General features: G+C 41.1%; 1 protein-coding gene across 1 annotated transcript in view; it reads left to right on the top strand.

The window, feature by feature from the left end:
* The first annotated feature begins 7,369 nt into the window (after positions 1 to 7,369).
* The window catches only part of LOC132822257 (sorbin and SH3 domain-containing protein 2-like), a 306,243-nt gene continuing 286,327 nt past the window's right edge, over positions 7,370 to 27,285 (top strand). The window contains exon 1 of the mRNA XM_060835395.1: positions 7,370 to 7,876. The gene's annotated coding sequence lies outside the window, so the exon portion shown is untranslated. The remainder of the gene's footprint in view (positions 7,877 to 27,285) is intronic.

The raw sequence follows: 27,285 nt of genomic DNA, 5'->3' as shown, positions 1-27,285 counted from the left end.
CCCTGGAATGGTTGGTCTAACATATGAGGAATGGCTGAGGATCCTGGGATTGTATTCATTGGAGTTTAGAAGATTAAGGGGAGACTTAATAGAGACGTACAAGATAATACATGGCTTTGAAAGGGTGGACACTAGGAAATTGTTTCCGTTAGGCGAGGAGACTAGGACCCGTGGACACAGCCTTAAAATTAGAGGGGGTCAATTCAGAACAGAAATGCGGAGATATTTCTTCAGCCAGAGGGTGGTGGGCCTGTGGAATTCATTGCCGCAGAGTGCAGTGGAGGCCGGGACGCTAAATGTCTTCAAGGCCGAGATTGATAGATTCTTGTTGTCTCAAGGAATTAAGGGCTACGAGGAGAATGCGGGTAAGTGGAGTTGAAATGCCCATCAGCCATGATTGAATGGTGGAGTGGACTCGATGGGCCGAATGGCCTTACTTCCACTCCTATGTCTTATGGTCTTATGGAATAATGAGAAATAAGCAATTCCTTTCCCTTCAATTTTCCTTTCTCCATTTCATTTCCCAAAAACTATATCTAATGTAAAAATGCGTTCATCTTTGTACTGGAGTGAATAGCCTCATACACAATCAAAATTACAGCATAAAATCCTGGAAACACTCAACAGGTCTGGCAGCTCTGTGGTAAAAGAAACAGAGCTAATGTTTCGGGTTTGCAACCTTGCTGTTTCTAGTACACACCCTGCTGTGTTTTTTTTAATCTAGCCCTATTGGGCTTTGATTTTTATCCAGCAAAATGTTTAAGAGTTTGAAAAAAGTATCATTGCCTTCAGCTTTTGCTGGATGCATGTACAGGCATATTTTAAATGAAATTGTTCTACAAAGGCATTGTTCAGCAAAAAAAAGTACTTTTCATTTCTGTAAAACATGCATAAAAATTCCCCTCAATATTTATCAAACCTAATATTGATAAATGGCATTTCAGTGTGTTATTAATTTCTTCATAAAGCAGTGTAATGGTGTAAATGCTCGATTTCTTCTCAGTATTTATAAAATATTTTTGAGTTGTATCTTAAATGCTGACAGGCCAATAAGAACTATCTTGCAGAAGTTGGAAGCACTAGGGTCCTTAACATTCCATTCTATTCACATACTTGCGTTACAAACCAATTTTCAACTACATGTGCTATTGTCTGTATCTCGCCATGACCATTCTGCTTTCAATATCTGTCTCAGTTCACTGCTCAACTTTAATACTTTTGACCCACACATAGTTCTCCAGTCAGGGAACTAGTCTGGTTTTCTATTAGTAAAAACATAGATTTTATTTTACACATGACAGAGCCGGACAGCTCCAAGTGGCAGGCTTGACATTCCTTCAGTAACTGGCCCTCCTATTGTTCCTGAGGTATTTCAACTGTGTCCTTCTTAGGGCATAGAATTCATAGGGATCAAATTCCAAACTCGACTGGGGAGGTTGTGACCTAGGCAGGGAAGCTGATTTCTGTTGATGTCAAGCCTCAGCTTATCTTTCTCAAGAGCTTGAGATATCCTTGCAAAATCGTACCTCCTTTAGGAAGTCGAGACCGTGTCTAATGCCTGTACCCTATGGCACTGTATAACAAATCTAATTGAACTTACACTGGTATACTGCAGATATTGCTTTTGAAACTGCGGCCTTTTTAGAGTAATTCAGACATTGGTATTGAACTATACAGCTGATGTGAACCATACTTGCTCAGGCAAAGCATATCTTTAGGTATGTAATTTTATGTTCATGTGCCAGCTTTTAACATCTGCCTTCAAATGTTACTTATATTTTTGATGTTATCAAATGGCTTTTGCTAACTCTAGAGTGCAATTAGTTTTCAAGTTGTCTAGAAATCATATTGAATGCTCATAAATTGAAGCCAGGTTAAATTCACCGAAGTTATATGCAGATTTGGTATTAAATTGCATGAGTTTGATGTTGATTTGATGTAAAGTATGCCATAAAAATGGACAAGGAAACATTCAACATTCTATCCGCATCTTCAAGCTGTAAGCTTTTGTATTGGTAACAGTCCAAAAGGAGTAATTCCAGTTAGAGTAGAATTTTCCTTCATGTAATTGTGGTAGAGGATCGACCTTGAGCCTGTTGAATGTTGAAAGGGTCACACCAGCTCATCTTATTTCCCTTCTTATGTTCTAGATATATCCCTTTGAGACTCTGGTTGAAACATAAGTCTGGAGCAATTGTTACCACATTTGCACAAGAATGGAAGAGAGGGTTTACTGTTGGTTTTGATGGTATTCAATCTAAAACTGAACACAATGCATGACAACTGATGTGTGCAAATATCCTCAAGCAGATCTCATTTGCTGGTGTGCCCATTTTCCTTCTGTACCACTGAAAGAGCTCTGAGGAATAGGTGTTCACTCAATATGTAAATGTTTTAAAACGATAAGCACTTTCAGCTGTACAAATTGTAAGTTGGGCAACATCAGCCCAGCTATAAGACAGTGAAGAATGGTCTGCATTTTAATTTACTCTTTGTTTCACAGCACACTTAGAAGGAGAAATTTGTAGGGCTGGAGAAAGAACTGGTGAGTGGGATTAATTTTGACTCCACAGTGGGAGCCTGCATTGTATAATTCCATGAGATAATGGCCTTAGGACAGAGAAGTAAATACCAGCGAACACTATCCCTTTCAAATTGTTTCATTGCAGACCATATTGTGTAATACTTAGTTCAACCATTTATCAGCAAGAGCAAATTCCAATACCATTGCTTAGCTTGTGTGTGTGAAATAAGCTTTCTGTGTTCTTTGTCCTGATTATCAGCATTTGCTACAAATGGAAATAAATTTCAGATTTTACTTCACTCAGTAAAGAGTCAATTAGATTGGTCCAAGTCTTAAATCACATGTAGATCAGATTCAAGATTGGAGTGGTGCTGGAAAAGCACAGCAGGTCAGGCAGCATCCGAAGAGCAGGAGAATCGACATTTCGGGCAAAAGCCCTTCATCAGGAATGTCAATTTTCCTGTTCCTCAGACGCTGGCCAGCACCACTCTCATCTTGACTCTGATCTCCAGCATCTGCAGTACTCACTTTTGCCCTGTAGACCAGATTGTATAGGGCTAGCAAGTTTCCTTTTCTAAACACATTTAGGAACTTGCTGGATCTTTATTACAGATTGACAGCTTTGCAATCACTTTTAGTGACATTAGCTTTTTATTTCTGGACCTTTTAAACTCAGTTGACATTCTCAAACTGATGTAGTGTGATTTGAAGTCTTGTTCTTGGGATTACTAATCTAGGTCTCTGGATAAGTATCTTAGCAAAATAACCACAGTGCCATCATGCTCAATAGCACGCACCTCAAATCCAGCAAAATACCCAGACGTAGAGATAATCTACAGAACAGAAGGGAACCTGTTAAAGCTATGTCACATTGACTCCAAAACCAACCACTACAACCTTGGTCAGAAAGATGAGTGTGCATATGTGCGCGCTCATTTAGAAACTGACCTCTGGGTCACTGCTGCTTCCTTCCCCTCAGCATAAGAACATTTCTTTAAACACTAAAACCATCCGCCAACTGGTTTCCACAGCACAACATCCCTCCCTGTTGATTAAATTGATCACAAAATCCTAGAAAATGTGGACCATTTCCCATTTCGTAAGAGACTGCTCTTGATGAAAGTGGAACATAGAGGACAACATTCATTATTACCTTCAATGTACTAGCTCAACTGTCACAGAGTCATAAAGTCATATAGCACGGAAACAGCCACTTCAGTCTAACCAGTCCATGCCAAACATAATCCTAAACTAAACTAGTCCTACTTGCCTGCTCTTGGTTCATATCCGTCCAAACCTTTCCTATTCATGTAAGGAAATGGGAAAAAAAATCTTATTTTAGTTAACTGTAATAACTGTAAAAATACTGTAATAAATCTTTAACTAAGCCTGCAAACCCAGGAGAAGCTGCAAGATCTACTCTGCTCCTGCAGGAAGAAAGGTAATTGGGGAGCAGGATCTCAATCTGAGACTAAGTAGGCAGCAGTGATCCCTACATTCTCAAATGCTTCAAAAAGGTGAGCAACCTACAACAGACAACTCAAACCACTGGAGAGGTACCACCAGCACAGCCTTCACAAGATCCTCCAAGTCTAGCCACAAGTAAGGTGGTCCCCACAGCAGTCTCCTCTCCCAAGTCAACTTGCCCAAAATCAAGATGCTAATTACTTCAGAATAACTGGAGGTAATACAGTGGCTCACAGCACCAGGGACTCGGGTTCGATTCCCGCCTCGGGCAACTGTCTGTGTGAAGTTTGCACATTCTCCCTGTGTCTGCGTGGGTTTCCTCCCGGTGCTCTGGTTTCCTCCCACAATCCAAAGATTTGCAGGTCAGGTGAATTGGCCATGCTAAGTTGTCCATAGTGTTAGGTGCATTAGTCAGGGATAAATATGGGGAATGGGTCTGAGTGGGTTACTCTTCAGAGGATCAATGTGGACTTGTAGGGCCAAGGAGCCTGTATCCATACTATAGGGAATCTAATCTAATCTAACTTTAGTGGGCAGGAAATGAGATCCACATACCCCATACCTGCCTCCCCAAAGGAGCTATTCTATGTGAAGCTCAGTCATAATAGATTACCAGAAGACAGTGGAAACACATAAGGAGGTTAACCAATTCTTACAGAAAGGTTAGATATCTTTGGGAGGCCTTGGCTTCTGACCAACTGTAATGGAGAACATTGAATGGTTTTGTTGTGAGTTCTGAAGTGATGGAGTTGAGGCACTGGAAGGAGTGCACAAACCTCATCTACCAACTCCTAAAGCACCATCTATTCTGTAAATGGCTGGGTCTGCAGACCAGTCAATCATCTCAGAATGCATTGAATTGGGGTGCCAGCAAGTCATTCCTGTCCTCAAGGGAGTGCCTGAAAGAAAGTAAACAGAAACTATATCCTTCCACTCATGGCTCATTTCCAAATGGATGATGAGGTTTTGCTCTGTCAATTTTTTCCCATACTCATTTGAAAATGTTGGCTTATTCTTGTGATGTTATGAAGGTTGTGCTTCTTTGTCGAGAGGAGAATCCCAATATGGAGGGATGGTATTACGAGGAGAGGTTGAGTAACTTAGGTGTGTATGCAATGGAGTTTCCAAGAATGCAAGGCAACCTTATTGAAATATACAATACTGTTAGAGGAGTTTAGAGGATAGATGCAGAAAGGTGTTTCCCCTTGTGGTAGAGAATCTAGGACCAGAGGACATAATCTCAGAATCGGCGAAAGCAAGGACTGCAGATTCTGGAGATCAGAGCCGAGAGTGTGGTACTGGAAAAGTACAGCAGGCCAGGCAGCATCCGAGGAGCAGGAAATTCGACATTTCGAGCAAAAGTCCTTCATCAGGAATAAGTAAGTGGCACATTTAAGACAGAGATGAGAACAAACTTCTTTGCTCACAGGGTAGTGAATCTGTGGATTCTTAATCACGGAGAGTTGTGAAGACTGGCTCATGAACTATCAGCTATATTCAAGGCAAAGATAAACAGAATTTTAATCAGGAAGGGAATCATTGGTGATGGGGAAAAGGTAGGAAAGTGGAATTTAGGATTATCAGGTCAGCCATAACCTCACTGAATGGTGGAGCAGACTCAATGGGCTGATTGGCCTACTTCTGTTCTTATATCTTGTGTTTTATGTGGTAGAGTGGTTGTTGGACTACATGGCTCAGCGCTGGACAAAGAAGGGGACTTACCAAAATATTCAAATGACATAGTTGGTAAAGCTTGAACTTAACTACACTTGGGAGTTAGGTAGAAAATTTGCTGAAGTATTGGAGTACTGTGCCCAATTCTGCACATCTTACTTTCAGAAGGATCTGAAAGTGTGAAGGGGTGTTGGAAAATTGATGAGAATCATCCCAGGGATGCAAGACTTGAGTTACAGAAATAGTTTGGAGAAAAGAAGGTTGAGAAAAAAATTGTTAGAGATGATAAAAAGATATGAGGGACAGGAACAGCGGAGACTGGGAGAAATTGTTTCCATTGGCAGAAGCTCCAGTGGAAAACAATGCGAATGAATGGCTCAGGAATCAAAAACAACAAGAGGAAATTTTATTTTACACAGCGAGTGGTTCAGATCTAGAGCACATGGCCTAAGGGTGTGGTGGAGACAGATTCAGTCATGCTTTTCAAATGGGAATTTGATCATTTTCTGAATAGTAAACAGTTGCAGGACTATGGAGAGAAGGCTAGTGAGACGAGGTGTGATGCTTTTGCAGAGATCCAGCATGGACAACTGGGTCAAATGGCTTCCGTCTGTGCTGTAACCATTCTATGGTTCTGCGACTGATACATTGTTGGAGTGGCTTTTTATGGTTCACATTTCTTAGGCTCTCACTAATTCCATTGTAGCAAATGGATAATTTCGTATAACTAAAATGGAAGAAGTGTTTTTTTTAATATGAATATGATACTTGTCAGTTAAGTAGAAATGCAATTTGCTAAAGTAATACAGCTGTGTCGTTATCTTTTTAGAATTGGATATCCTTAGAATGCTTTTGATGCCTGAAAATGAGATATTAAATTGCTGTAATTGAACATACCGCACCACTCCAGTTTAGTCGAGTATTTAAGCAAGGCTTGTAAATAAAATGGGAGGAAATGATGTGCACTATTATAATAACAATCCATTGGTATGCCAGTGGAAATTCTCCAAGAGGCAGGCGTATGCAACTATTGTCTGAATACTAACTCCTGACTGAAGCCAGGGTGGGTGGAGGGAGTCTTTGTTCAGAGAAAGATTCTTTCCCCTATACATGAGCAAGCTCCCTATTATCAACAAGGGAATGCTATAAAGAACCGTGTAGTGATGTTATAAATGCCGGAGAGATTGAGTAAACATATATTTCAGATGAAATGCTGTAAAATATCATGACTAATTGGAAATATTTATCATTGCTTAATTTATATCCGTAATTATTTGAACATTATTGTAGAGAAATACAATGTATTTGCAAAATAAAATCACAATACCTAATGTTACAATACCCGCGTTACAATCTGGTAATAAACCACACTGCAACTGCGATATTGTTTCCCTATAAGCAGTATGCAATGTATCGGGAATATTAAAGTACTTCAGAAACGGTTTGTGCTACATAATGGTGAAGGACAGTCACAAATGTAAAGTTAGCTGAGGCAGTGGATCATATGGGCAGGAATTCGCGATTAAGCCGGACTTAGGTTTAGGTATAGAGAATCTGCTATTCTATTCTTCGCATTGACCTGCACATGATCTGCCATGCCTGCAGCACAAATCTCTCTGTTACAAGTTGCCGTGGTTACAAAAAAGCTCATGGTAAACCAATGAGCTTTCTGCAGCATTGCTGAAAAGCACCAGCCATTTTGGTTATGGGTGCTCACTGGAATAATGCTCTGCTTTATCCAGCAATAAAACCAGCTATTGAAGAGAGAGTCCCGCATTCCAGATGATCTTTGTCGCTCAGAATGTCACCGAGTTGCTCGACTGTCAGACTGTTCATTGCTGCCGCTGGACTGGATTGAAAGGAAATAATCTGCAGTGCAAATGTGGGGGCAGATCAAGCAAACACAGACAGTGTGCTGTGTGGTAAAAGAGCGTTGAGCTGTCACGTTACCTCAACTGTCTAACTGTTGTCTGCTATTGGTGACCAAGTAAGCAGGGTGTAGTCCCGCACTGACACTGTTTATGTACATTTCTGCTGCTTTATTTGGACAGACTCCCACTGAAGAAGCAGGTGTGTGATTTATCTGGGCTCCACACAGGCTGCAGCCTCTCTGGTGTTACATGCTGCTTTCAGCGAGGCTGCTGCATTTGGGACATCTGCTGGACGTGGAGACCGTTAAACCTGGTCAATCGCTGCTCAGCTGGTCTTCAGGTAAGCTCAAATTACAGTGTTGATTTCCCCCTTTTGAATGGGAAACTGGCAAGAAAAGACATGAGTAAACTACAATGCAGTTCTAATGGGGCATGTGCAACAATTCACCTTTGTTAGCACAGACCTTTTATACTTCGATATTAATTGGGTGTTGTTGTGTTCATTGTAATAGATGTTTACAATTTAACAAACCTTTTGTCTCCGATCTCAATTTCCTAATTTCGGGGGTCTTCCCACATCGATGCTCACAAATGATCCCGCAGTATAAAAGACAGGAGTTTCTAGTGGTCTTATTATACAAACCGATGTGCTCTACTCGCATGCTTCTCAGCCAATTGGAGTCAGCATCTATCAGAGTGTACGGTGATAACCTTTCCTAGAGAAAGGCAAGCCTTCCTTAAACATTGAATACTGTTTATTTCAAAATTAACCAGCTTGCACACATTTAGGGGTTTCCTTTGAATTATTACCTTTTTGTGTACAAAATAACAGAATCAAATGGTTTAAGAATACAAAGGCAGCAGTATTTGTATATAGTGGTTGATGGTTCATGTAAATAATCCAATGATCAGTCCGCGATTCAACTTGTATTATGATACTACAATGCTCAATATAACCCACTGTGTGAAGAGCTGAGAAATGGCTTTGACTATTTTGTTGGCTAAAACTCAAATTATATTTATTTCTCATTGCAAGCATCATTTACTGATTAAGAAATTTTTAATATTTAATCTCAGGTAAAAATGATTTCTTCAGCTAATTCCTTCCAATTAAAACCGTTCTAGTATTAAGATCATCTTGGTTAGCAAGTGGTTGCTAGAAGCATTCAGTAAATCTCATGGTGACAAAGAAAATATAGTTCAGCATGGCTCTTGTTCTGATACTGCTAGTGTTTCAGTAGTAGCTTGTAAATGTGATCCAATGTGTTTCCTTACTCTGGCATTAGAAAATAATTGCAAGTTTAAATTCTGCAATGTGAGCGTGGGTAAAGATCAGCTTTTTGACATCCCTTTCCATAAAGTATTAAACTATCTGAGCTGGCTCTTTAAAAAAAATCCCACAATTTATAAGCTATCATCAGTGGAGTAGAATAATTGAGTGTTTTTCCAAAGAATAATTATCCTGTTTTATGCTCAGTGCCCTCACATTTTGATCTGCTCGTACCCTGTACAAGTAATTTAGGGGCCCTGTTTTGTTTTGAAAGTGCTGTTGTTGCCATCGATGTTAAATTGGATTTTTGTGGCAGCTGTATGTTATATACTTGTGCATGATCCTGGGTTTGGGAGGGTAGTGAATGTCTGAGTCACTAACTTGTAGTCAGCAAAATAGATACTGTTCCAAGAGCTATGAAGATAGCTGGAGATTGTTACTTAGGAAAGAGCTTGACTTTCATAAAGGTATTTGCTGACAATAAAATTTAAGTCTTGAAATGTTTACAGTTTCCTCCTTAATAGAAGACTTCCTTGTCTCTGCAAAATCTATTTATGTATTGCCACAAGATACAATTTTCAGAGGATTTTGTTTTTGTTTTTTTGTTGCAGTTAGAGCAAGACAAATCATTGGCTATAACTTTTTAATTTTTTGGAGGCTTATAAGAAAGAAACAGTTTGATAAATCTACCAAATTAGTTTCTTTACAGATTAGTGGAAGATCAGCTTTTCTTGTGGCCCTGTTATCTCCTTGGAATTTGTTAAATTATCGCTTTTGATGAGACCCTTCTGTCACCCTGACAGATTAGATAAAAGCCAAAAAGAAGTTGCTGCCAAAAGATTCATGACCACATTTATCATAATTTCAGTCCATCTGTCCTTAAGGAGGTTATTGTCTATGTGCTGGACAATGATCTTTTATTTCACTACAAGATTGATATTTGAGTAATCCAAAACATATTCCTGGAATCTATTGGCTGCATGTTACAAAACCCATCTAAAATCCAAAAGTCTTTTTGCTCCCCTGTTTCATGTTATTCTCACTGCTAATACATCTATGAATGATATCCTTCTTACAGTGATGAGGCAGGGCAAAACCTCTGCTGGTTTGCTGCGTGCAGTGAAATTGTAAAAAACATTTATAAATATTTACCATTTCACAAGAGGCCAGATTAAAATTTCCTAATTGTATTTCATCTGCAATGAAAAAAACGTTATCTACCATCAGTCAAAGAGCCTTTCATGTTTTTAACACGCTACATTTTTTCATGTCGCTGGATCTGAAACATTAACTCTGCTTTCTCTCCACAGGTGCTGCCAGAACTGCTATGTTTTTTCCCCAGTAGTTTCTGTTTTGTTTCTGATTTCCAGCATCTATTTACAAGCTAGCATTACAGGAAAAATAAGCAGCAAAAATCTCCACCAGCATAAAAGCTATCATGGAGAGAAAGCTGTGTGCTCCACTTAAGTTTCAAGATCAAAAATGGGACATCTGATGTTCCATCTGCTGTTTGACTGTCAATAGGAGAGCAGATTTTCACATGAATTACTGCCAGCCTAAACTGTCAGGTACTCCAAAATAGAAACTTTTGTTTTCAAACTGTTCTCAGACTGTTTAGTTGTGCTGTGAGATACCTCTGGGGAGGTGGAAGTTGACCCAAGGCTTCTAGCCCAGAGGCAGGGACAATACTGCTGTGTCCCAAAACCCCTGAAGGTCACATGATGCATACTGGTTAAGTAGTTATCAAGCACACACTCTCAGTTGGTTAACAGACAGCTCTGGCATTACACTCTTCTCTAATTAGTAAATAACACAACGGTATCGTAAAATATACTGGTTACCTCCTTTTCATATTCCCTTTCTATGGTTGTACATTTAATTGCAGCAATTGTGGAAGGGGCTATTTAAGTTTCAAGTTGAGGCCCAATGCTCTCTTAGGAGTTGAAAAAGTGATTTGCCAAAATTTCTTTCAGTCCAGGAAAGAGCTCTTGGTTTCTCAATGAAGTGAGTAGTTTCACAGTTTTAGCTGTTGCTTGTGTAATGGAATACATGGGAGCCACCCATTTATCGTTATGGGTGCTGTCCTAATTATGATAATGGTCATACATACAAACTAGGAGCAGGAATAGGCCATTTCAGTAAGATCATGGCTGATTTGTTTGTGATCTCAAATGCACATTCAAACCTACCCCCAAGAATGTTTAACTCTTGTATTGGCCAATAATCTGTCTTCTTTTGCCTTACAAATAGTCAATGATCATGTCACTGAGAGACAGGTAGAGGGGTCGTATCTCCCTTGGAGGGTGGGTGGATGTCCTGCTCAACCCAAACTGGGTAGAGATCTTAGGATCAAGCTTTTCTCTCAATGGTGGTGGCTCAAAGATATTTGACTACTTTTCCTTGCTTTTTGCTTCAGAATTCGTCAGTCTTGAATGTGTGCCAAATGAGTTTTTTTTTATTCCAGTACTTTGGTCAAGGATACAACACGGCTGAAAAGTTAAAAATTATAACTCAACATGTCCTTTCTATGCCAAAGTCAACAGTTACTATTAATTATTTCTACCTGTTACAATGCTTTGTGCATTTGATGTGGTTAAAGCTTCTTAATAAAACGGGCTTTGCTTAAATGATAATCTACACTGAGAGGACATAGCATGCTCAAAATTTAAATTTTAAAAACATTGTATTTTAATTTCTACTTCTGAAGAACTAAAATAAATTGGTTTCAACTCTACTGGAAGATTGTAGGATGTCCAAATGATGGATTGAACCCTGAAGTTCAGTTTTGACTTATAAAGGCAAGTGATTTTAAGGACTGTCACCATGGGATGAGACAGAGGATCTTTTAAAGTTGATTGACTCAACTTGTCATCCTGTTCCAGCTGCAAGTTCTCACCAGTTTTTACTGTCCCTTTTGTTGAAGTGGTTGAAATGCCTGCCAGAGACCGACAGGTGCCGCATGAATGCAGGGCATGGAAATTGGTTCCCGCAGCTATAATTGGGGCCTCGGTGTGATTTAAGCTGGTCGGATAAAAGCTGTGCAGAGTGGCCACCCTACTGAGGAAATGCTTGTGTGATTGCACTGCCTGACTCACTGGAAACACTACTTAGATTAATTGGATCTGCGTATTGTGTTTGGTGCAGTTTGAAGTGATTTATTCAGTTTTGTGTTTTGCTTTTATCTGTTTTCTACTTTAATCAGCCTCATTGAGCATTTGTAGGTTGCTGAGGGTGCTAGTTCTGCTAGGAGCAGCAGCCTCAGCTATCAGGATAAGTAGCAGGCACACTGGAGTCAGACTGCTGCGAAGAAGGAGAATATTGTAGAGGAGAATAATGAGATACGAGATATTAGACCAGGAAAGGATCAAGGTTAGTATGGAAGGGGTGTTATCAATTCTAGAAGGAGTGAAAGTAGACAAGTTCCCTGGGTCGGATGGGATTTATCAGAGGATTCTCTTGGAAGCTAGGGAGGAGGTATCGGAGCCTTTGGCTTTGATCTTTGAGTTGTCATTGTCTACAGGTTTAGTACCAGAGGACTGGAGGATTGCAAATGTTGTGTCCTTGTTCAAGAAGAGCAGTAGAAAGGACCCAGGTAATTATAAACCAGTGAGTGTTATGTCTGTTGTAAGAAAAATTTTGGAAAGGATTATAAGAATTAGGATTTATAATCATGTAGCAAGCAACAATTTGATTGCAGATAGCCAACATGGTTTTGTCAAGGACAGGTCATGTCTCACAAAGCTCATTGAGAAGGTGACCAAGCATGTGGATGATGGTGGGGCAGTTGACGTGGAGTACATGAACTTGATAACTTGGTAGGCTTTGGAGAAAATGCAGAGGCATGGGATTGAGGATGATTTAGCAATTTGGATTATATACTGACTTTCTGAAAGAAGGCAGTGAGTGATGGTTGATGGAAAATCTTCAGCCTGGAGTCCAGTTATAAGTGGTGTGCCACAAGAATCTGTTTTGGGACCACTGTTGTTTGTTATTTTTAGAAATGACTTAGTTGCAGGCATAGGTGGATGGATTATTAAGTTTGTAAATGTCACTAAAGTCAGTGGAGTAGTGGACAGTGTGGAAGAATATTGCAGGTTGCAAGGGACTTGGAGTCAGGCTGGGAGGTGACAAATGGAGTTTAATGCAGCTAAATGTGAGGTGATGCACTTTGGGAAGAGTAACCGGAAGGCAGAATACAGAGTCAAAGAAAAGATTCTTGGTAGTGTGGATGTGCAGAGGGATCTTGGAGTCCATGTATATAGATCCCTGAAAGTTGCCACCCAGGTTGATAGTGCTGTTAAGAAGGCATATGGTGTGTAAAGGTTTCATTGGTAGACGGATTGCGTTCCGGAGTCGTGATGTCATGCTGCAACTGTACAAAACGCTAGTGCAGCCTCACTTGGAACTCAGCCACATTAGGGAGATTTAAACAATCCTTGGAAAAGCACAAAGATGATGAAGGGATAGTGTAGGGGGATGAACTTATTCACAGGTTATTCACAGATTATTTCACAGTTTGGCGCAACATCGAGGGCTGAAGGGCCTGTTCTGCACTGTATTGTTCTATGTTCTGTAAGAACATTAAAAATAGGAGTAGGAGTAAGCTATCTGGCCCATTGAGCCACCCCCTCTGGAGGTGCTGCTCATTAGCATTGTCCAACTCTTAGTAAAGATTAAGGGTGACCTTTCTGGCTAGGACTGAGCATAGACTGGAATAGATAGGCACGACCCCAATACTCTATTGAGCAGCAGTAAGAGGACGCTTACTGACTCTCCATTATCTCCAAACTGGTGATACTTGTTCATTACTGCTGCTTCTAGCACTGCCTGCCTCCAGGGAATTGCTCAGCTTTGCCTAGAATAGGCAATAGGGGATGAATTCCTTCCTCGGAACTCCAGTGGAGAGTTCCCAGTCAGGGAAGCACTCAGGCCTAAAGGGATCAACAGGAATTGAGAGAAGGAATAGGCTACTGAGTTGAACGATTAGCCATGATAATATCGAATGGTGAAGCTGGCTTGAAGGGCTGAATAGCCTAATCCTGCCCTTAATTTCTATGTTCTGTAGTGCTGAAGTCTGTACTTGCACAATTGTGTAACCAGCAAAACACTGCGCGGTAGCTGGAAGCTTTTTGTTCACGGGATGGGCTATCATTTCTGGGTGTTAATCCCCATTGGAGAATCATGTAAGTTTCTGCCTGTTTTAATGGAAGCTATCATAGTGGCTTTGTCAAATGCCATTTGTGCAGGGAACCTTGAGATGACAGTAGTGGAGACTCAGCAATGATCCTACAGCGTGTTAGCTGCTGTTGGGGCTTGTCTGGCCTGGAGAGCTTTCCATATTCATCAAGGAGATGGTGAAGAAGCAGGATTTCTGTCACTTTTACAGAGAGAGAGGGAAACATGCACTGCCCCTACTGTTGCAGCCATGGGACTCTGGTTTATCATTCCCAATGATCTATAGGAGAGCAGATTACAGGAGATGAGTGACTCCTGGCACAGTGGTGATGCTGTATGAGATGACAGGACAACAAGCTGTAAGGAGACTCCTTCATATTTTCACCCTTGGTGTTGAAACTCTCTGGCTGCCTTCCAAAGCCTCATATAACAGCTCATGTGTGGCAAGCAATTTTCTTTTCATAGCTCAAGTCCACATCTCTGCTGGCCTCAGCAAAGTTGGGAGAGTGTCTTGTCCTTTAGCAAGTCGTCTCTTAGACTGCCCTTGTCACCACATCCTGCTCACTTCTGCTAAGGGGGATTGCTATGTACAAACTCCTGCCATCTCTATAGCGAGGCAAAGCATATGCTGCCCCTACTGCTGCAGTAACTCTGCCAGGGTGCCACAGTTTTAGCTGCTGCATAGAAGGGATGGGTACACATGAAAGGGTACACCTACTGTTGTTCACTTAGAATAATTACCCCACTCCCATGATGCTACCCACTTAAGACTTTGACTGCTGAGAAAGGCCTCGAGAAATGGGAGGTGCACTGACATTAATCCCATTGACTTTGTAAGCAACTGAAGAAAGGTTACCCAAATAGCTTCTTTTCCAGGCATTTCTCTCCTAGAATCTTGGAATCCCCACAATGTGCAAGCAAGCCATTCAGCCCATCAAGCCCATATTGACCTTCTGGACAGCATCTCTCCCAGACCCACTCCCCACCCTACACCTGTATCCCTGTATTTCCCATGGCCATTCCACTTAACCTGCACATTTGTGGGAGGAAACCGGAGTACCTGGAGAAAACCCATGCAGACATTGGGAGAATGTACAAACTCCACACAGTCAGTCACTTGAGGCTGGGATTGAACCTGGGTCCCTGGCACCACAAGGCAGCAGTGCTAACCACCTAGCCTCTGTGCCACCCTCACGCCTGTTAACTCCTTCTGAAGTACAGTTCAGGAGTGTTGTGCATCTTCTGATACAGTGTCAGTATTCACATATGTGTCAAAAAACAATTCAGTCATGAAAGCCATCACTTCCAGCGAATTGCAGCCTGATCCTGACCCCACTGAGTTTTGCAAGCATGTATTTCCAGCAGGGTTTGTCCAGTGCTGATCAAAAGCAGGAACTGTTTTTGAATATTTCCCATTTAAACCCAGAGAAGCTGAGGCTAATTGGACCATTGCTTCTGCCATGCAGGCTAAGGTTAGCTAAGTAAGCTCAGAACTGAGAAATCCAACCTGGTCCCTTGACTAAATTGCTCCTTGATTCACTGAGGTGCACTGGTGGTGGAAGAACCTTGGTTATTAATCAGAAAATATTGAAGAATTGTAAAAGGAAAGGACAGCATTCTCTTTATAATGGGTAGCTAAATGGAAGTTACTATTATAAATCCTGCTTTGCCAGGATTGTTCTGTTGATTAGTCCAGAAACAATTAAAATGTGGTTTTGACAGATTCTTCCTGGAGAGCTACAAATGCTATGTGGGGTTGGAGTGTCATCAGAACTGAATAGTCTCTGTTCATGACATCAAAATAAAGCAAAGTAATTCAGGTCTGGGAGGTCTGAAATAAAAACAGAAAGTTCTGGAGAAACTCAGCAGGCCTGGCAGCATCTACGGAGAGAGAAACAGAATTAACATTTCCAATCTGAAGAAGTTATATCAGACTTGAAACATTCAGACTTGAAACGTTCACTCTTCTCAGTTGCTGCCAGACCTGCTGAGTTTCTCTGTTTTTATTTCAGTTTATGAGCTCTCATTATGGTACAGTGAATATTCTATTGAAAGGCTGCCTTGTGGTGTGGTTATTGTATTAGCCAGAAATCTCTGCGACAATTTGCTGAACACAGTAATGTTAATAAAATGTTGGTTTTTGTTTCAACAGAACATTGGGAGAGTAGTAGCCATTTAGCCACTTGAACATGCTTTTCAATGGGATATTTCACATCTGACTGTTTGCTTCAACATCATATTCCTTTAATATCTTTTTGGGTAGCAAAAATTGACCAAATGTCATGTGCAAATGGGAGTGTTGAGCTTCTATCATCCTTTGTGTTTAGAAATATTTCATAACTTCACTCCTACAAAGTCTAATTTTAGACCATATCATTTCGTGAAACTCCAGTTAATCGGTCGATAGAGAGAAACAGTTTCAGAACAAGAAAAGGCTTTTTAGACATTTTGTCATTGATTTTCTTCCTGGTTGACCATGTATCTCAATGCCACACTATCATTATTTCCCCTGATGCCATTAATGTTGTGTAACGACAAGAGGACCCTAGAGGAATGTTCCCTATAAGCTTTGTAGTTATGCAGCAGCTGAGAAAACCACCTGCGAAAACTTCTGCTCTGTTTTAAATATACCACACAAGGAACAACTAAAGTTAGAGAGAGTGTTGCCCTGGAGCAACCTTGCTGTGATGTCACAGAGCTGCACATCCCTGGGTATAAATGTCACAGTGTGGGTGGAGTTAGAACTATCTGGAAGGATCACCGTATAGGATAATAAGAGTGACATTCACTGCAAGATGCACAGAGACATGAACGTCAAGAAGATAGATCAGCAACTATCTAATATAATTTAAAATCATAGCCTCGTACAGATGACCATGTATGATAGTATTTAGAATGGAAGTATGAGAAATAGTGTTTCTGTGAAGAATAAGCTTAAAGCTAGTTCATGACTTTGCCATCTCTCCAACTAGTCTGTCTTGAACCCAAAAAAACTTATTGTGTAACGCAAAAAACACATTAACAAAAGAAACCTATTGATTTGAATGGCTGACCTTCCATTGCCCTCCAGGGGAAATAACTCTAAAGATTCATCCCCTCCTCATCTCGTTCCTAAATGGCCTATCCCTTATCCTGAGATTAGATCACCTGGTTTTAAACTCAGCATCCAAGGGTAACATCTCATTTACGTCCACATTTATACATCCTCTAAGAAATCTGTACCTTCACTTGGATCACTTCTCATTCTGTGAAACTCCAGCAAAGATATTGTCCTGTTTCCTCAAAAAAGCAATCCCACTATCTCCAGAGTTAGACTGGTGTTGCACTCCTCCTCTGGCAAGTCTATCCATCCTTCAAACAAGAGACCAAAACTGTACCCACTACTCCAGGGGCAATTTCACAAAGGCATGAACACCAGGCCAAGGAGACACAACCTTGAATGTTGAGTTAGGCTACTCGGGGTGCTGCTCGGGTGGAAATCTGCAACTGTTTCCCGAAAAGCAGTTGAAAGTATTCAGTTGAAAATTTCAAAATTAGGATTGAATAATTTTTTTGTTGTTGGTGGATAGTTATTAACAATTACAGCACAAGGGCAAATCGAGATGAGCTACGGATGAATCATATTTCAGTTCAATGGCAGGACACTGTTACAATTTTTAATGCCATACCAAACAGGGTCAGCCTTACTTTAAAATGTCAGCAACAAAGATTTCCATATTGTGATACTGAAAGTAAAGCTGTATCTATTTACTGAAGTCAAACATTTTGCTTTTATGATTTTAGGGTTTATTCTGTGGCCGCATTCCACATAATGTAAGAGGCAATTCTATCATTTTGTAGTTAACCACTTAGTAATGTGTGAATTGTCTTGAGAGCCCACTGACTGGGTGACCGTGTGCCTTTAATGTAACATTCATTGATAGACGACAACTGATTTCAGGCAAACGTTCCTAATGATATCAAAGCACAGCCGAATCTCTGTTGGCCTTGTCCAGCTGGAATGACTGCAGTGCTTGTTGGTGATGGTTCCTTTTTTTTATATATTTATCCCAGAAACACCATTGTGATTGTACTCTGTTGGCAACAATAGTGAAATAACTAGCTTATGAAACCTAGCAGCAACATAACCCTATTTTTTAGGCTGTGCTGCCTGTCGACTTACCTCTGCAACCCCTTGCAGTTGTCTCTCAGATCTTTTACTTTTAACGTATTTTCAACACTAGTTTACTATAATATGCAGCTTAATTCCCTTTCTGTATTGTTGCCTTATGCCAAACAGAATGTGTCCACCTTGTGAATACCTCCGATTCCTTTCAAGTCCACATACCTATGGGATATATATAAAAGCAGAAGAGGGGACATTCAAACTTAGCCCAGGGATTGCAGGCCTTTTAAAGAACTTGGTTGCATCTGTCAATCAGTGGTTTTTAAATAAGAAGCATGTCCCTGTCAGAATGAACACGGTCAGGGTGATTATGCTGACAGCTTTGCCACTTGAAACATGCATCAGTGACGTCTTTTGGCCGGCTGCACAGTCAATCAGACAAATTCCTTGTCACATCTTCCCTGCCCACCCTCACCCCCACCCCCCCCACCCCACTATTTACTTGGCGTCATGTGATACCTGATTTATTGGCCTCTTCCTGCCCTGGTGCAGTTCTTCCTGTGGTGAGTGGGGGAGGGAGTTCAGTTTGAAGGCCACCAGATCACACTCTATCGGTGGGAAGTGGGCCTCCTTTTACACAGCCCCTAGTTCCCATTTCATTCCCTGGAGCCTCCTACTCTGGACCCAGATGATAAACCCTCAACTCTCCCTCCCCACCCCCTTCCGACTGCAGCAAAGCTGTCCAGTGACGGGCAGCACAAGGAGATGGGAGACTCCCCTCAGATCTTTGAGCTAATTCATGTCTCTCTCAGCAGTAAATAACTCTGGGGAGGCTGCTAGGGAGGGCACAGTCATTATCCACGTTTTCAATGGGTTAGGGATGGTAAGTCAGAATCTGGATAATTTGTAAAGATTTTAAAGTGTCCATAAGCTCTGTATAAAATATATTCTATACTTTCTAAAGTAAATAACTTGTATTTATTATTCAAGCTCTTTAAACTATCACAATTGTGTCCCTTTCTCTATCTAATCACTTTTGTTCATACAAAAAGAAGCCAACTTTTGAGTCTTTTGTCATGAATTATACATATTGTTAACCCGAATGGAGAGTTAGTTGTTCACGCTTTTATTAATAGGGAAGGAAACTAAGAGACAAATTCTTTTTAATTTGCCTTCTGCATGTCGCAGTGGCTTGTTAAAGTATGTGTGCAGTTGAAAAGGGTCTAAGTGTGGCAGGGTGGAGGTCCTGAAATACCAGTGTTCATTTGTGGCCTTGTTTTAAAAATCCCTATCTGTAAAAGTTAAACTCTGCTTGTTAATGAGAGCACTGACGCTCCCAGTGTTATCTTGAACTCGGCCTTACCCCCTCTGAAGGCTGCACCTGTTCCATGCTCATGACTGACAGTTTTCCAAATGCTGCCTGTTTGGAGACCTGGTGTGAACAGGATATGAAGCTAAATTGTCCCCGCTGACAGGAAGCCAGATTTCACACATGGACTGGGCGCGAAAGCAGACCGAGTGAAGAGGTAATATTGCCAAGAGCCAGTGAGAGGAGGTCATCTGAGCTATGGTGGGTCCCAGCCCATAGGACAAGACAGACCAACTGTAGAGTGTTGTAAATTTTAATGTCAGGCTGTGCAACATTATCTTAAATTACCAAGAAAATAACAGTAAGCAAGTGGACTAGCAATTGAAGAGCAAGAATCTGGTGGACGTTCCAAATAATGTGTAAAATAATCAAATCTGTCAGAAGAACATTAGATTCCCTACAATGTAGAAATGGGCCCTTCGGCCCAACAAGTCCACACCAGCCTTCTGAAGAGTAACCCACCCAGACCCATTCTCCTACATTTACCTCTGACTAATGCACCAAACACTATGGCCAATTCACCTAAATTGCACATCTTTGGACTGTGGGAGGAAACCCATGCAGACACAGGGAGAATGTCTGTGTGGAGTTTGTACAGTTGCCCACAGCTAGAATTGAACCTGGGTCCCTGGTGCTGTGAGGCAGCAGTGCTAACCACTGAGCCACCGTGCCACTCCTGAAGTTTATGTCAGTTCACCCTTTGCACTGTCTGCTCTGATGCAGGGAAGTTATTTGGGTGGAACTGAGAAATAAGAAAGGGATGATAACTTTATTGGGATTGTATTAAAGACCCCCTAATAGTCAGAGGGAAATTGAGAAACAGACTTGTGAGGAGATCTCAGCTATCTGAAAGAATAATAGGGTGATTATGGTAGGGGATTTTAACTTTCCAAACATAGACTGGGACTGCCATAGTGTTAAAGGTTTAGGTGGAGAGGAATTTCTTAAATGCGTACAATATAATTATCTGATTCAGTATGTGGATGTACCTACTCGAGAAGATGCAAAACTTGACCTACTCTTGGCAGGGCAGGTGACTGAGGTGTCAGTGGGGGAGCACTTTGGGGCCAGATACCATAATTCTATCCGTTTTAAAATTGTGATGGAAAAGGATAGATCAGATCTAAAAGTTGAAGTTCTAAATTGGAGAAAGGCCAATTTTGATGGTATGAGGCAAGAACTTTCGAAAGCTGATTGGGGGCAGGTGTTTGCAGGTAAAGGGATGGCTGGAAAATGGGAAGTCTTCAGAAATTAGCTAATGAGAATCCAAAGAAAGTATATTCCTGTCAGGGTGAAAGGAAAGGTTGGTATGTATAGGGAATGCTGGATGACAAAAGAAATTGAAGGTTTGGCTAAGAAAAAGAAAGAAGCATATGTCAGGTATAGACAAGATAGATTGAGTGAATCCTTAGAGTATAAAGAAAGTAGGAGTATACTTATAAGAAGGAAATCAGGAGGGCAAAAAGGGTATATGAGATAGTCTTAGCAAATAGAATTCAGAAGAATCCAAGGGGTTTTTACAAATACATTAAGGACAGAACGGTAACTAGGGAGAGAGTAGGGCCCCTCAAAAATCAGCAAGGTGGCCTTTGTGTGGAGCCACAGAAAATGGGGGAGATGCTAAATGAGTATTTTGCATCAGTATTTGCTGTGGAAAAGGATATTAAAGATATAGAATGTCGGGAAATATATGCTGACATCTTGCAAAATGTCCAGATTACAGAGGAGGAAGTGCTGTATGTCTTGAAATGAGTAAAGGTGGATAAATCTCCAGGACCTGATCAGATGTACTCGATAATTTTATGGGAATCTAGAGAAGTGATTGCTGGGCCTCTTGCTGAGATATTTGTATCATCGATAGTCACAGGTGAGGTGCCGGAAGGCTGGAGGTTGGCAAATGTGGTGCCACTGTTTAAGAAGGGTGGTAGGGACAAGCCAGGGAACTGTAGATCAGTGAGCCTGACCTTGGTAGTGGGCAAGTTGTTGGAAGGAATCCTGAGGGACAGAATGTACATGTATTTGGAAAGGCAAGGACTGATTAGGGATAGTCAACATGGCTTTGTCCATGGGAAATCATGTTTCACAAACATGATTGAGTTTTTTGAAGGAATAACAAAGATGATTGATGAGGGCAGAGCACTGGATGTGATCTATATGGACTTCAGTAAGGCTTTTGACAATGTTCCCCATGGGAGACTGACTAGCAAGGTTAGATCTCATGGAATACAGGGAGGACTATTGGATATAGAACTGGCTCAAAGGTAGAAGACAGAGGGTGGTGGTGGTGGAGGGTTGTTTTTCAGACTGGAGGCCTGTGACCAGTGGAGTGCCACAAAGATCGGTGCTGGGCCCTCTACTTTTTGTCATTTATATAAATGATTTGGATGTGACCATAAGAGGTACAGTTAGTAAGTTTGCAGATGACACCAAAATTGGAAGTGTAGTGGACAGCGAAGAGGGTTACCTCCGATTACAACAGGATCTTGACCAGATGGGCCAATGGGCTGAGACGTGGCAGATGGAGTTCAATTCAGATAAATGCGAGGTGCTGCATTTTGTGAAAGCATACCTTAGCAGGACTTATACACTTAATGGTAAGGTCCTAGGGAGTGTTGCTGAACAAAGAGACCTTGGAGTGCAGGTTCATAGCTCCTTGAAAGTGGAGTCACAGGTAGATAGGATAGTGAAGAAGACATTTGGTATGCTTTCTGTTATTGGCCAGAGTATTGAGTACAGGAGTTGGGAGGTCATTTTGCGGCTGTACAAGACATTGGTAAAGCCACTGTTGAAATATTGCGTGCAATTCTGGTCTCCTTCCTATCGGAAAGATGTGTGAAACTTGAAAGGATTCAGAAAAGATTTACAAGGATGTTGCCAGGATTGGAAGATTTGAGCTCAAGGGAGAGGCTGAACAGGCTGAACTGTTTTCCCTGGAACGTCGGAGGCTGAGGGGTGACCTTATCGAGGTTTACAAAATTATGAGGGGCATGGATAGGGTAAATAGGCGAAGCCTTTTACCTGGGGTTGGGGATAGGTTTACGGTGAGAGGGGGAAGATATAAAAGAGACCTGAGGGGCAATGTTTTTCACTCAGAGGGCGGTATGGAATGAACTGCCAGAGGAAGTGGTGGAGGCTGGTACAATTGCAACATTTATGAGGCATTTGAATGGGTATATGAATAGGAAGGGTTTGGAGGGATATGGGCCGGGTGCTGGCAGGTGGGACTAGATTGGGTTGGGATATCTGGTCGGCATGAACGGGTTGGATTAAGGGGTCTGTTTCCATGCTGTACATCCCTATGACTCTATGATTGTATCTACTCCTGACTTTTATTTGACAAAGCTGCTTTCTGTGGATTTATCTGCATTCCTTTGACCATTCCATTTGGTCACTGCTAGCGTAAAATGAATGTTACGCTTAATGAGCTTTTTTTAAGATGTCCATCAGATGTTATTGTTCTATGGTTGTACTGCCCTTGCATTGCAAAATCAACTGTGTCTTATACCTCTAATCCTACCAATAAGCCTGTTGGCCAATTGGATTATAATTACTGTTCATTATTATATGTTTGTTCTCGCGTGGCGCTGCACATTGGTGCAATGCACCAACAGATATTTATATTATTGCCTCCTGTTTTATGGGTATCTGTTTCACTGTTCTGGTGTTGCAATGTAGGAATAGTGAGGATATGCTAACATCTTTACAATCGTGATGCACCTATTTTATTATCATCACCTTATGCATGACTACTTACCACCTATTCTACTTTTTGGCTTTTACAGTTTATTTTTTTCTGCGTGTGTATATAATGTGTGTAAAAACCCCAGCTTGAGGTTCTGTGCACATTGCGACTCACTTTGTTGTCACTGCATTCATTAGCTGCATTAGCAAGGAGAACTCCTTTCTGTATATCCAGTTTCAGAACCCAGCTTGCTGAAACATACAGAAGGGTGCATCCTCCCAGGTTTTGATGCCATCGCTGGGCGAGGGTGTCATGAAGCATCTTATGTTGATGCAAACAAACCTTTACTGCCACTAGTTAATCACAATCATCAGTCAAATCATGACCTGCAGAAAGTGCAGTGGTGTACACTGGGATGTCCATTCTATGAATAAATCACTGAAGCTATAATCCATTATCACTCCAATTATTTAGTCGGACAATTTGATGTGTGCTTGACAGGATACACAAAAGAAAATCCTTTTTACCAAGTCCTGCGGCAATGATCAGCGGATGGATTTGTAACAGATACGAGAATTAGTACAATAATGAGTATTCTATTTATATCTATGATGTATGAAGGCAACGAAGATCGCTAGTGGGAAATAGGTGATAAATTAATTGTTTTATTTGCTGAGGGAGTGGGAGTATCCCTGGCGACACCAGTGTTGTACCTATCCCTGAGTGCCCTTGAAGTTGCTAATAGTGAGGCACTTTCTTGAATCCTGGCAGCTTCCGTGGTGATGGTGCCTGTGTTCATGGATTCTGAGTTTGCAATGATGAATAAAATGGAGATAAAAACCACAAGAACTTCAGATGCTGGAAATCAGAAACAGGAACAGAAATTGCTGGAAAAGCTCAGCAGGTCTGGCAGCATCTGTGGAGAGAGATCAGAATTAACGTTTCAGGCCCAGTGACCCTTCTTCAGACCTGAGACCCTTCCAAGAGCTTTTCCAAGAAATGGAGATGTATTTCCACGTCAGGATATGTGATTTTGTACATATTTGTATAATTATTTAACATTTTACTTTGTGAAAGCAGTAGAGTTGTTTGTGGTTTTAGAAAATATGCATTGCTAACACAAACTAATGCAATGGACTTGTTCTAAATCTAATGAGCACATGCAACAGCAAACCCAATGTTTGAATGATGAATTGCACATTCACCTTTATATCCGAGGAAGCTTGGAATTTTGAACATAACAAATAGGAGCAGGAGTAGGTAATTCAACCCCTCAAACTTGCTCCACCATTCAGTACCGTCAAGACTGATCTTATCTTAGCCTGAACTCCACTCTCCTGTCGACTCTCCATAACCCTTCAACCCATTACTAATTAAAAATCTGTCTATCTTCTCCGTAAATTTACTCACTGTCCCAGCGTCCACCACACTGTGGGTAGTGAATTTCAGAGATTCATGACCCTTCGTGAGAAGCAATTTTTCCTCATCTCTGTTTTAATCTACAACCCATAATGCTACCTCTCATTCTTGATTGACCCATAAGGAGAAACATCCTGCCTATGTCTACTATTTTTCTTATCTTCCTTGGGTTTATCCTCTCTAGCCTGACTGTGTGATAGCTGAATGAATCTTTGGCCTTTCCAGACAGTTATTCTCTGTGTGAGGATGGAGAGCTGTACCACTGTGCTGTTCAACTGCAGAGATCATTATAAACAAGTCATAGGGACAGGAGTAGACCATTCAGTCCCTCCAGTCTGTTTTGCCATTCAGTGAGATCGTGGCTGATCTGTGGCCTAACTCCACATGGCCCCTAGCCCTTATAAGCTTCACTTGCAAAAAAATTATCCATCTCCAATTTAAAATTCACAAGTGATCCTGCATGCTGTGCCATTTGTGAAAGAGAGTTCCAAACTTCTGTCAGCCTTTGTTTGCTAAAGTGTTCAATTCTGGTTTCCCTCGTATAGGAAGGATGTTGTGAAAATTGAAAGGGTTCAGAAAAGATTTACAAGGATGTTGCCAGGGTTGGAGGATTTGAGCTACAGGGAGAGGCTGAATAGATTGGACTGCTTTCCCTGGAGCATTGAAAGCTGAGGGATGATCTTTATAGAGATTATTAAAATCATAAGGGGCATGAATAGGGTGAATAGCCAAGGTATTTTTCCCAGAGTAAGGGTGTCCAAAACGAGAGGACATAGGTTTAAAGTGAGAGGGAAAAGATTTAAAAGGGACCTAAGAGGCAACTTTTTCATACAGTGGGTGGTGCATTCATGGAGGTGGGTACAATTATAACATTTAAAAGGCACCTGGATGGATACATGAATACAGAGGGTTCAGAGGAATATGGGCCAAATGCTGACAAATGGGATTAGATTAATTTAGGATATCTGATCAGCATGGATGAGTTGGAACGAAGGGCCTGTTTCCTTGCTGTATGACGATAAGGAACTGGCATAGGCCATTCAGCCCCTCAAACCTGTTTTTGCCATTCAGATTGTGGCTGATCTGTGGCCTAACTCCACATGCCTGCCTTTGGCCCAAGGCCCTTAATACTTTCACTTAACAAAAATGTATCTATCTCAGATTTAAAATTCACAACTGAACTGCCATTTGTGGACAAGAGTTCCAAACACCTACCACCTTTTGTTTATGGAAGTGCTTCCTAACTATCTCTCCTGTCCCCAGTTCTCGAATCTCCAACCAGTGGAAATAGTTTATCTTTAACTACCTTTGTCTTTTCCTGTTAGTATCTTGATGGTTTGGATAAGATCACCCATTGACCTTTAAATTGTGGATAAAATAAGCTTAATTTATATAATCTCTCCTCATAACTAACCTCTGAAATCCAGGTATGAGTCAGTGCTGGCTTCACATGATGTACAAAATCCAGAAAGTCACTCTTTATACTGTTCAGCAGTGGACGTTTGATAGCAGTCAGCAGTAAAATGGTGGACAATTTTTAATCTTCCCATCTCCTGGCTCACTAAGTCTGACTGTGCCTCTCCACCACCAACCCCCACCCACACCCCCACTACTTCAGAGAATAGTTGAATATGCACACACCAGCAGCGAATCAGCAACCTTTCTGATCTTTGTGCAACCCCTCACTGTACAACTATGCCCCCCCCACCAAACCATCGCATTTCATACCAAAACTAATCCCTGAAACATCTGAGAACGATTATTATCAGTCATGCCAGCAAAGTTGTGCATAATCGAACCTATGCACGAACATTTTTGCAATAGGGGAAGAAAAGATCTTCTTTTGACATGGCAAAATGAGTTTCAGAAATAATTCATTTCCAAATATTGAATGAATATGAAAAGCTGGAAAATCAAAGCACTACTATCACATGACTAGCAAGAGCTTCTTGGCAGGACTCTTTTGAAGTTAAGTCCTGTTCACTCTAGTACAAGTAGTAGTGCTGTACAAAGGAATACATCAAAATTTTTTCAAACTCAGCACACTCCATTTATCTCCCTCCCTGGACACCAAAAATAGAAGTTTGTGCTGAAGTTAGATCCCTGACTTTCAGGAATAATCTATTAATTTGAATCCATATGGAGTTTAATGAATTGACTTTATTCTGGGCTAAGTTGGTTGAAAATCACAACTTGGGAACTCCAGTTACATGAGTGACTGAAATAGGAATATGGAGAATACTCTCACTTAACAAGACAGTGATAGAATCTTTGCCTAATAAATAGAGGTCATGTCATCAGTTGTTCTCTGCTAGGATGGGTGCTTTCAATTCAAGATCAGTTGGGACTCTGTGAAAGCTGATGGCCAATTCTCTGGGTGCATTTAAGCTCTTGGCTTCCATATGGACAATTGTGGGTGAACAGGAGCCACACTGGCCTCAGGTCATGGTGATGGACTGAGAGTAGAAATACACTGTTATCTCTTTCTCAAAATGGGGTAGATGTTTGTCTTTTGCACAGGTGGACTCCCAAGATGTGTCCTGTAGTTTGGTAGCTTATGAGCTTCGCTTCCAATACCCTTTTGACCCTGCAAGAGTCAAACCTGCAGGCCACCAACTGCCCTAGTCCCATCATGTGTCTTGAAGAATTTTGGTTCCTTATTCCTCTAAGAACAGTTTAAATATTGAATACAGGAGTTGGGAATTCATGTTGAAGGTGTAGAGGACATT

Source organism: Hemiscyllium ocellatum, chromosome 2, assembly GCF_020745735.1.
Source record: "Hemiscyllium ocellatum isolate sHemOce1 chromosome 2, sHemOce1.pat.X.cur, whole genome shotgun sequence".
Lineage (NCBI taxonomy): Eukaryota > Metazoa > Chordata > Chondrichthyes > Orectolobiformes > Hemiscylliidae > Hemiscyllium > Hemiscyllium ocellatum.
This window is presented reverse-complemented; position numbering and strand designations above follow the sequence as displayed.